The following is a 12,988-nucleotide window of genomic DNA, read 5'->3' on the forward strand; positions in this document are numbered from 1 at the left end:
AGAACTCGGGAGCCATTCTAACAAGAGTATTGGAAACCCAGTTGTCTGATGAAGTGAAAGCCATCGCCACTATTTATGTCGACGATATCTTGATAGCATCTGATACATGGGAGCAGCACTTGGAAGACGTACACACTGTACTTAAGGAAGACAGCCCATTCCTACTTAGAGGTGATGTGCAAATTCATGACTTATTTGAATAAACTCTTATACAATCAGAGTCAAAGTTTTTCTGTAGATAGGACCCTACCTCCTGTACCGAGCCCTAGCTACAATTGATCCAGTTTTTCGCCCTGAGAACTCTATTTCATGCTACTTTAAAATTTAATCTGAGAGTCGGGCTCTTTTACTGGTACAGTATACAGTCTATCGCAGAGAACGAGGAGAAAAAAGGGAGGGGGTGTTTATTCTGGTGAAGCAAACTTATTTATCACAGAATGGCTTACCGACGACAGGGATGGATTATCAGGGATAAAATTCGTTTCTGATAATTTGGACAGGTGGGAATTATAGGAACATATAGGCCTGTAAGAGAGGAAAGAGACATTGGAATATTTGAGAAAATAAATTAGGTACCCATAAAACAATAAGAATATGGTAATAACTGGGGGAGATCTAAATCTTCCTGATTTTGAATGGAATGGAGCTGAACGTGAAGCCCATGAACAGAAACTGGCAAATAAGTTTATTTGGGAGGGTGGATTTACACAAGTAATACAAGCACCAACTCGTATCCGTAACTTACTAGATGGATTCTTTGTTAAACCATGGGAAACTGTTGATAAAACCGAGGTAATTGATGGGATAGGTGACCATAAGGCTGCAATAATGAATGTAGGACTGGTGCCAAAAAGGCTTAATAAGAGACACATAACACAGGATATTTTACAGAAAAACTAAAGATGAAGAATCCGGGACTTACGTTAAATCACAATTCAGTTGTTTGATAAGTGAAGGGAGTAATGTGGATACACTTTGGGCAAATTTCAAAAGAATCATTTGGGAAGGAGAGAAGAGATTTGTACCTGTTAAGAAGGGTAAAATGACCTCAGACCCTGTTTATTATACAAGGGAAATAAGAAAATTAAAAAGAAAATGTAGAATAGTAAACAGGAAAATCAAAGAGGGTAGGGAAAGTAGAGAAACTAGAAAACAGCTAATGAGGTAACTGAATAGAGTGAAAAAGAAGCAAAAGGGAATTACATGAATGGCAAAGTTCATGAGGGAAATGGAAAAAAGCTGTATTCATGTTGAAACATATATGCTTGAATTTAGATATTACAACACTGTGGCATAATTTTATTCAAGCGGACAATATAGTCGCGGGGAATGAAAGAAGGAAACCTGGATGGCCGTGCCATAGCCTGTGAGAACCCCGTAGCGATCCGGTAGGAACGTATTTCTCTAGTTGGACGTAAGCCACAAGCTGTGATTTCGATCATGAAGACCCCATAGTCGGGTCCCCACGCGAACAGCAAACATTGGAGGGGGTGAGATTTGAACGAGGAGATGCACGGAACATTTATCACAGGTTGACAAACTTCACTTTTCCAGAGCTGGAATCACCTGAAATGACCTCAAATTTAAAAAATCTTGATTTTCTATGATTTCTGTATTGTTTTATTCTTGTGTGGTAACAAAATGAATTCAAGCTATTAATATTGGAAAAAAACAGACATTTTGTTATACATTTTGGAGTTATGAATTTTGAAAATAACACATGTTCAACAAACTGACATTTCTCAGTCATAAAGGTCCCTATTGTTCATTCCAAAATGTGTGAGTTGTAATGAACAACGAATACATGGTGTAGATTTTCAAATTATAATGATTGTCTATTATCAGCCAATGAAACGTTATACATAGAAAAGCTCTTTTCTACCTGCACCGGAACAACAAGAGCATACTTAAAGGAAACAATGCTACTTAAATTTAATTCACTGCCGTCAACGTCACAAAGAGAAAATGTTTCACCTGACACAATTTTAGCAATTGACATATTGTCTGATACCATTTATTTTTCTCAGACACAGCTTGTCCCTATTTGCCACACGCGAAATCCAAATCATTCACCACTTTCAGCACAAATTGTAACTGTTGTGCTAGTGGCACTTCCGTCTTTACCAGAGCGGTTATGGCAGTAGGAAGTAATCCAAAATTTGCTTTTATGTAAGTAAGTTTCCTTGCAATTTCACTGTCTACCATAAGTTTTTGCGCTGCTTTAATTGATGCGGCTTCAGTGCTGTCGAATGAATCCACGATTTGTTTCACCACTTGTAAGTTCTCGCTATAATACAGTACGTGCAGGTTTCAGTCCAGGTTCCCCATTCTGTCAAAACGGCAGAAGGAGGAAATAAAATGTCTGGAGCTTCTGACTTGGAAGTTGAATCCCGAGAGGGTGCCTTCAGGAATACCTTTCTCATACATCCAATAAATTGGTCAACTTCTGGAAAATGTCCGCAAACCTCCTCCACGACTCGGTGTAAGGCATGGTTCAAACAAGTTAAATGCACCATTTTAGAGTAGAGAGCACGAAGCGAATTAGCGGCCTTGACTAAGAGCAACACATTGTAATGCTAAATGCCATCAGGCCACAACGATGTCAACGCTTTATCAAGAACTTTACTGATTGTTGGGTAGTTCACTTTTTGTAAATGGTCACAATAGAGTACAAATTGTTCCACAGGAACATCCTCGTCCAGTGTTCCTACCACCACGTTAGCTACATATCATCCTCAAAAGTCTGTCGTCTCGTCCATCAAAACCCTTTTTTTTAAATTTCCAATTCTTTTCCTGATTTCTTTCAAAGTTTTTCATAGCATCGTCTAACATTGATTTTCCTTAACGTAGAAGAATCCGGTATGGATTTGCGCATGTGCTTCTCTAAGAAATTGTGAAGTTTATGGTGGTGGTCCACTCTCTACCATCAGTTTTGCGCTGCTTTGATTGATGCGATTCATGGCTGTCGAATGAATCCACGATTTGTTTCACTACTTGTAAGTTCTCGCTATAATACGTGTAGGTTTCCCATTCTCCATAGCGCGAAACAAATTGTTTTAATTTAACATACACACTTTGCTTCACTTTATGCACATCGTAACTTCGCGTCTAACACAACAGCATTTCAGGCTCGAAGAAATACCACGAACTCAATGACTCATTGGTATCGGGAAATCGGAACAAAGAAACACTCTACACAGTTCTTCAAGAAATGGTGAAAAGGATGAATGGGTTTCTCCAAGAAACTATTGTTGTAGTAATGTTCCTCCATCCTGAAGTAGTTGCAGACTACGTTTGTGTTTCTCACGCGATACCGGTACATGTTGTTCCACCGCAAACCATTTTACAGCGGCAACTCTCACGTCACAAAATTTGCGGTGAAGTATTGTCTCGTCAGCGGTGAAGACCCTTTCTCCATATTGCGAAACAAATTGTTTTAGTTTAACAGGCACCCTTTGCTTCACTTAGGCAAATCGTAACTTCGCGTCTAATATAACAGCACTTCAGGTTCGAAGAAATACGACGAATTAAATGACTCATTGATAGCAAATGAGAGGCAAATGTACATCCTTGTATGGGCAGGTCCATTATACGCATATATTTGGGAATAGGGTATCTGTTTCCTGAAAAGTATATATTATGCTTGTATGAAATCAAACAAAATATTCAGCATGGAAATTTAGTAAAATAGAGAATTAAATAGCTAAACATAAAAAATATCCTCCTTTCTTGAAAATGGATAAAAATGACAAAATTGACCTAAAATTTCCTCCAAAACTGCCACATCTCTCAAAAATGGCAAAAATGCAAAAAGAGACCCAACAAATAGGCTTCATTGAACTCATACTTTCATGAAACACACACACACACACACACACACACACATATATGTATACGTGACAAGTAGTATAATAGGGTGGTTCTGCGGCCTCCTCCTCCTCCCGCGGCGCGGGAAATTTGAATTTTGGCGGGAAATTTGAATTCTGGCGGGAAATTTGCATTTTGGCGCGATATTTGAATTTGTAAACAAAGCCACGTGCTTTTTGACAGCTGTCATCGACAACAACTCATCGCTAACCTCACTGCTGCCCTTTTGACGGTCCTAAACCTCAGTGGTATCAACTTAACCTAACTAGTGCGAGGTAAACAAAGCCACGTGTTTTTTGACAGACAACAACGCATCGCTAACCTCAGTACTGCCATCTTGACGGGCCTAAACCTCAGTAGTGCCAACTTAACCTAACTAGCGCGAGGTAAACAAAGCCACGTGCTTTTTGACAGCCACATGCTTTTTTGACAGCTGTCACTTAACCTAACTAGTGCGAGGTAAACAAAGCCACGTGTTTTTCGATAGCCACCTGCTTTTTGACAGACGACAACGCATCGCTAACCTCAGTACTGCCATCTTGACGGGCCTAAACCTTAGTGGTACCAAATTAACCTAACTAGCGCGTGGTAAACAAAGCCACGTGCTTTTTTGACAGCTGTCATCCGCCATCTTTAAACTACAGAGCACTGTGCTGCCCTCTTTAGATGTAAAATTCGTCACCTGTCATCGGCAGTGCTGCCATCTTGACGAGCCTAAACCTTAGTGCTACCAACTTAACCTCACTAGCGTGAGATAAACAAAGCCACGTGCAGCTGTCATCCGCCATCTTTAATCACAGTGCTGCCCTCTTTAGCTACTTACCTTTGAAATGTGGTGGCGGATAATTTGAAAAATGCTTTTTGACAGCAGCCATCTTTGAGCACCGTGCTGCCCTCTTTAGCTACTTACCTTTGAAATGTGGTGGCGGTAAATTCCACGTGCTTTACAAACCTATATGCTTTTCTGACAGCTGTCATCCGCCATCTTTAATCCAGAGAGAGCAGTGCTGCAATCTTTGTGGTGGCGGCAAATTCCACGTGCTCTTGTTTGGAAACAAATCAACATGCTTTTTTGACAGCTGTCAACCGCCATCTTTAATCACCGTGCTGCCCTCTATGTGGTGGCGGTAAATTCTACGTGCTTTACAAACCTATATGCTTTTCTGACAGCTGTCATCCGCCGTCTTTAATCCAGAGAGAACAGTGCTGCCCTCTATGTGGTGGCGGCAAATTCCACGTGCTCTTGTTTAGTAAACAAAGCCACGTGCAGCTGTCATCCGCCATCTTTAGTCAACAGAGCACCGTGCTGCGGGCAATTTCGTCAGTTGTCATCCGCCATCTTTAATCTACAGAACACCGTGCTGCCCTCTTTATGGCTACTACCTTAAGCACGTAGTAGCGGGCAATTTGAAAAGTTCTGTTAGCTATCATCCGCCATCTTTAATCAAGAGAGCACCGTGCTGCCATCTTTAGCTAGATACCTTTGAAATGTGGCGGCGGATAATTTGAAAAAATTGCTTTTTGACAGCAGCTATCTTTGAGCACCGTGCTACCCTCTATGTGGTGGCGGCAAATTCTACATGCTCTTGTTTGGAAACAAACCCACGCGCTTTTTTGACAGCCATCATCCGCCATCTTTAAGCAACAGAGTACAGTGCTGCCCTCTTTGTTGTGGCGGCAAATTCCACGTGCTCTTGTTTGGAAACAAAGCCACATGCTCTTTTGACAGCTGTCACCCGCCATCTTTAACCAACAGAGCACTATGCTGCTATCATGCGGGCAATTTCGTTAGCTGTCATCCGACATCTTTAATGAACAGAGCACCGTGCTGCCCTCATGCGGGGCAATTTCGTTAGCTGTCATCCGCCATCTTTTAATGAACAGAGCACCGTGCTGCTCTCTGTAGTAGCGGGTAATTTGAAAAGTTCTGTTAGCTGTCATCCGCCATCTTTGAGCACCGTGCTGCCATCTATGTGGTGGCGGCAAATTCCACGTGCTTTACAAACTAACGCGCAGCTGTCATCCGCCATCTTACATCGCAAACCTCAGTGCTACACTCTTTAGTTGAAAAATGGTGGTGGATAATATAAAAAAGAAAAATTCTACAGCAGCCATCTCTCGACGCTAATTGCACAAGATGGTGGCTATACATGACTCCTTAAAGGTTCTTATGCAAGATGATCGCTATACATAGACGCCCTTGGGATGCTTACGCAAGATGGCGGTTATACAAGGCTCCTTATGAGACACCCTAGGGATGCTTGCGCGAGATGGTGGTTGCTCTTATGAGGCGGCTTAAGGATCCTTGGCTAGAGACGCCCGAAGGATGGTTGCGCAAGATGGCGCACGCAAGATGGCGGCTATACATAGCTCCTTATGAGACAGCCAGTACTCGATACAACATGTGATCGGAACATTGATTGATGTGTTCAGAACACAAAATAAGTAGAATCGAACACTGTACTCGATACAACATGTGATTAAAACATTGTCTGGTGTGTTCAGAACACTACATAAGTAGAACCGAACACTGTACAACATGTTAGGGGATACCTTTGTTCTAAGAAGATCAGATTGAAACATAACAAGACTAGAATTGAACACTGCACTCGATGTCGTTACATGTGATCAGAACAATGATTGATGTGTTCAGATCACTAAACAAGTAGAACCGAACACTGTACAACATGTTAGGGGATACCTTTGTTCTAAGAAGATCAGATTGAAACATAACAAGACTAGAATTGAACACTGCACTCGATGTCGTTACATGTGATCAGAACAATGATTGATGTGTTCAGATCACTAAACAAGTAGAACCGAACACTGTACAACATGTTAGGGGATACCTTTGTTCTAAGAAGATCAGATTGAAACATAACAAGACTAGAATTGAACACAGCACTCGATACAACATGTAATCAGAACATTGATTGATGTGTTCAGATCTCTAAACAAGTAGAACCGAACACTGTACAACATGTTAGGGGATACCTTTGTTCTAAGAAGATCAGATTGAAACATAACAAGACTAGAATTGAACACTGCACTCGATACAACATGTAATCAGAACATTGATTGATGTGTTCAGATCACTAAACAAGTAGAACCGAACACTGTACAACATGTTAGGGGATACCTTTGTTCTAAGAAAATTAGATTGAAACTAACAAGACTAGAATCGAACACTGCACTCGATGTCGTTAACCTTAACATGTGATCCGATACAACATGTTAGGGGATACCTTTATCCTAAGAACCGAACACTGTACAACATGTTAGGGGATACCTTTGTTCTAAGAAAATTAGATTGAATCTAACAAGACTAGAATCGAACACTGCACTCGATGTCGTTAACCTTAACATGTGATCCGATACAACATGTTAGGGGATACCTTTGTTCTAAGAAAATTAGATTGAAACATAGCAAGCCTAGAATCGAACACTGTAAGAACATTGTTTGATGTGTTCCGTACAACTTCAATGATTTACCTAGTGTAAAACACACACTGTGCACATATCGCATAGCTATCTCGCCTAGTATGAAAATCAAAAAACACACTGTGCACATATCGCATAGCTAACACTTCAAATGATTTGCTTAGTACGAAAATAAAAAAATCTATACCGCGTAGCTAACTCGTTCGTCGCACTGCTCAGACGCTTAGTAATTGGGAATACACTCATACGAAAATCAAGAAAGCACACTGCGTAGCCAACCTGCTCGGCTCACTCGCTTAGTAATTGCAACACTGACACACACACGGATAAGAATGTTCCGAGATACTACATACTTACATGTTTTTTAAGGGGGGTGAAAGATCATAAATTATATGTACACATGTTGTCTCCTCCAAGTTGTAAGATGAAATAGACGCAGTACTGCGAGTTTCCGCCTTAGCTGGCAAACGGAAGTAGCATGATATTTCAGCAAAAAAAAAAAATACGCGTGAGCTTGCAAGTCAGACACAATGATGGATACCGCGATTCAAATCCTGGCAACTTATGCAGTCGGGAAGGGCATCCGGCTAGATCATGTAATGACGATCGCGCAGGTCCCTCGCCTAGCATTTGCTATTTTTTACAGCTTCCAGTTCGAATCCGCTATCTTCGTAAGTAGTGAGAATAATTGAAGAGTGTTTGAGGGTGATTCATTTGTTGGATGGAGGCGTTAAGCTGTGTGCAGGCTTCTTCGGTAGGAGTAGGCTATGTACCGGTACCGGGATATCTAGTTATCGATTTAAAATCCTAGTCAGGAAGGGTAACCGGTCGTATAAATATATGGTGTATGATCTAAGAGGCGGGGTATGCAAAAAAGCTAGCAATAAGTAAGGGTTGTTGATGGGGGCGTTAAACCTTGTGCAGGCTCCTTCGAAAATGATTGTGAGTACAAGAGTGTTGAGGGTGATTCATCTGTCGGATGGAGACAATAAGCCTTGTGCAGGCTTCTTCGGTAGGAGTAGGCTATGTGTCGGTACCGGGATATCTAGTTATCGATTTAAACTCCTAGTCAGGAAGGGCAACCGGTCGTAAAACTATGGCGTATGATCTAAGAGGCGGGGTGTGCAAAAAGCCAGCATTAAGTAAGGGCTGTTGATAGTGGGCGTTAAACCTTGTGCAGGCTCCTTCGAAAATGATTTTTGAGTACAAGACGTTGATGGTGATTCATCAGTCGGATGGAGGTAATAAGCCTTGTGCAGGCTTCTTCGGTAGGAGTAGGCTAGAATCGAACTCGGACCTCCGGGGTAGCAGCTAATCACACTAACTACTACACCACAGAGGAGGACTATTTCAGTTTTACAGAACAGAATATTTTATAACCTTAATTGGTACTGTGTTTTAACCTCTCCGTACAATCATAATATGTTAAGAGCTTACATGGGCTGAATGCTACTCAGCTAAGAAGACGTTCGTGAGTTACAAGTCGCTTATCAGCACACCGTGTCTTCGTTCAAGGTTACTACTACAGCCGGAAGATACGTGTACAATTTCAGCTAACACATGCATTCCGCGGCTCGCTCAGAATGACTGCGTCGATACAACTTCAAAGACTGTAGAACAAACCCATAGCCTACAGTTTAGTTTAGTGTGCATGCCTCTCACCCGGTAGTCTCGGGTTCGATTCTCTTGGGGTTAAAAATATGTTTTACAGAGTTTAAATCGCAAGAATTTGTTGAGTTGCCCTTCCTGACGCAAAACTGGCAGTATCTAGCCTCTTACATCATACACTATAGTTTTCGACCGATTGCCCTTCCTGACGTCAAAGAACTCGGATTAAGAATCTGTTTCGTTTTAAGACTAGTTGCCCTTCCTGACACAAAACTGGTAGTATCTAAGCTCGTACATCATACACTATTGTTTTCGACCGGTTGCCCTTCCTGACGTCAAAGAACTCGGATTAAGAATCTGTTTTACAACTTGAGAATCGGGGATTTACAGCTAGATGCTCTTCTTAGATTTTAAATCGCTGTATCACAAACTATTGTTTTACAGCCGGATGCCCTTCCTGACACAAAATTAAGATTTTAAATCGCAAGAATTTGTTTTAAGACTCAAGTCTTGTTATGTTTCTTTCGTAATCCGCAAGTCTAAACATGCATATCACTGCAAACTCTTGCCTTCGCGATGCGTGTTCGATAATTGTTTTCGACCGGTTACCCTTCCTGACGTCAAAGAACTCGGATTAAGAATCTCTTTTACAACTCGAGAATCGGGGATTTACAGCTAGATGCTCTTCTTAGATTTAAAATCGCTGTATCACGAACTATTGTTTTACAGCCGGATGCCCTTCCTGACGCAAAACTAAGATTTTAAATCGCAAGAATTTGTTGAGTTATCGTTCCTGACGCAAAACTGGCAGTATCTAGCCTCTTACATCATACACTATTGTTTTCAACCGGTTGCCCTTCCTGACGTCAAAGAACTCGGATTAAGAATCTGTTTTCAACTTCTAACACGAGAATCGGGGATTTACAGCTAGATGCTCTTCTTAGATTTTAAATCGCTGTATCACGAACTATTGGTTTACTGCCGGATGCACTTCCTGACGCAAAACTAAGATTTTAAATCGCAAGAATTTGTTGAGTTGCCCTTCCTGACGCAAAACTAGCAGTATCTAGCCTCTTACATCATACACTATTGTTTTCGACCGGTTGCCCTTCCTGACGTCAAAGAACTCGGATTAAGAATCTGTTTTACAGCTCGAGAATCGGGGTTTTACAGCTAGATGCTCTTCTTAGATTTTAAGTCGCTGTATCGTGAACTATTGTTTTACAGCCGAATGCCCTTCCTGACACAAAACTAAGATTTTAAATCGCAAGAATTTGTTGAGTTGCCCTTCCTGACGCAAAACTAGCAGTATCTAGCCTCTTACATCCTACACTATTGTTTTCAACCGGTTGCCCTTCCTGACGTCAAAGAACTCGGATTAAGAATCTGTTTTACATCTTGAGAATCGGGGATTTACAGCTAGATGCTCTTCTTAGATTTTAAATCGCTGTATCACGAACTATTGTTTTACTGCCGGATGCCCTTCCTGACGCAAAACTAAGATTTTAAATCGCAAGAATTTGTTTTAAGACTCAAGTCTTGTTATGTTTCTTTCGTAATCTGCAAGTCTAAACATGCATATCGCTGCACACTCTTGCCTTCGCGATGCGTGTTCGATAATTGTTTTCGACCGGTTACCCTTCCTGACGTCAAAGAACTCGGATTAAGAATCTGTTTTACAACTCGGGAATCGGGGTTTTACAGCTAGATGCTCTTCTTAGATTTTAAATAGCTGTATCACGAACTATTGTTTTACTGCCGGATGCCCTTCCTGACGCAAAACTAAGATTTTAAATCGCAAGAATTTGTTTTAAGACTCAAGTCTTGTTACGTTTCTTTCGTAATCCGCAAGTCTAAACATGCATATCGCTGCACACTCTTGCCTTCGCGATGCGTGTTCGATAATTGTTTTCGACCGGTTACCCTTCCTGACGTCAAAGAACTCGGATTAAGAATCTGTTTTACAACTCGAGAATCGGGGTTACATCTAGATGCTCTTCTTAGATTTTAAATCGCTGTATCACGAACTATTGTTTTACTGCCGGATGCCCTTCCTGACGCAAAAGTAAGATTTTAAATCGCAAGAATGTGTTGAGTTGCCCTTCCTGATGAAAAACTAGCAGTATCTAGCCTCTTACATCATACACTATTGTTTTCGACCGGTTACCCTTCCTGACGTCAAAGAACTCGGATTAAGAATCTGTTTTTCAACTTCTAACACGAGAATCGGGGATTTACAGCTAGATGCTCTTCTTAGATTGTAAATCGCTGTATCACGAACTATTGTTTTACAGCCGGATGCCCTTCCTGACGCAAAACTAAGATTTTAAATCGCAAGAATTTGTTGAGTTGCCCTTCCTGACGCAAAACTGGCAGTATCTAGCCTCTTACATCATACACTATTGTTTTCGACCGGTTGCCCTTCCTGACGTCAAAGAACTGGGATTAAGAATGTTTTACAACTTCTAACACGAGAATCGGGGATTTACAGCTAGATGCTCGCCGGATGCCCTTCCCGACGGCATAAGTTGCCAGGATTTGAATCGCGGTATCCATCATTGTGTCTGACTTGCAAGCTCACGCGTATTTTTTTATGCTGAGATATCATGCTACTTCCGTTCGCCAGCTAGAGCGGAAACTCGCAGTACGGCGTCTATTTCATCTTACAACTTGGAGGAGACAACATGTGTACATATAATTTATGATCTTTCACCCCCCCCCCTTAAAAAACATGTAAGTATGTAGTATCTCGGAACATTCTTATCCGTGTGTGTATCAGTGTTGCAATTACTAAGCGAGTGAGCCGAGCGAGTTGGCTACGCAGTGTGCTTTCTTGATTTTCGTATGAGTGTATTCGCAATTACTAAGCGTCTGAGCAGTGTGATGAACGAGTTAGCTACGCGGTATAGATTTTTTTAATTTTCGTACTAAGCAAATCATTTGAAGTGTTAGCTATGCGATATGTGCACAGTGTGTTTTTTGATTTTCATACTAGGCGAGATAGCTATGCGATATGTGCACAGTGTGTGTTTTACACTAGGTAAATCATTGAAGTTGTACTGAACACATCAAACAATGTTCTTACAGTGTTCGATTCTAGGCTTGCTATGTTTCAATCTAATTTTCTTAGAACAAAGGTATCCCCTAACATGTTGTATCGGATCACATGTTAAGGTTAACGACATCGAGTGCAGTGTTCGATTCTAGTCATGTTAGATTCAATCTAATTTTCTTAGAACAAAGGTATCCCCTAACATGTTGTACAGTGTTCGGTTCTTAGGATAAAGGTATCCCCTAACATGGTGTATCGGATCACATGTTAAGGTTAACGACATCGAGTGCAGTGTTCGATTCTAGTCTTCTTAGTTTGAATCTAATTTTCTTAGAACAAAGGTATCCCCTAACATGTTGTACAGTGTTCGGTTCTACTTGTTTAGTGATCTGAACACATCAATCAATGTTCTGATTACATGTTGTGTCGAGTGCAGTGTTCAATTCTAGTCTTGTTATGTTTCAATCTGATCTTCTTAGAACAAAGATATCCCCTAACATGTTGTACAGTGTTCGGTTCTACTTGTTTAGTGATCTGAACACATCAATCAATGTTCTGATTACATGTTGTATCGAGTGCTGTGTTCAATTCTAGTCTTGTTATGTTTCAATCTGATCTTCTTAGAACAAAGGTATCCCCTAACATGTTGTACAGTGTTCGGTTCTACTTGTTTAGTGATCTGAACACATCAATCATTGTTCTGATCACATATAACGACATCGAGTGCAGTGTTCAATTCTAGTCTTGTTATGTTTCAATCTGATCTTCTTAGAACAAAGGTATCCCCTAACATGTTGTACAGTGTTCGGTTCTACTTGTTTAGTGATCTGAACACATCAATCATTGTTCTGATCACATGTAACGACATCGAGTGCAGTGTTCAATTCTAGTCTTGTTATGTTTCAATCTGATCTTCTTAGAACAAAGGTATCCCCTAACATGTTGTACAGTGTTCGGTTCTTAGGACAAAGATATCCCCTAACATGTTGTATCGGATCACATGTTAAGGTTAACGACATC

The sequence above is a fragment of the Anabrus simplex genome, chromosome 6, assembly GCF_040414725.1.
Source record: "Anabrus simplex isolate iqAnaSimp1 chromosome 6, ASM4041472v1, whole genome shotgun sequence".
NCBI classification, from domain to species: Eukaryota; Metazoa; Arthropoda; class Insecta; order Orthoptera; family Tettigoniidae; genus Anabrus; species Anabrus simplex.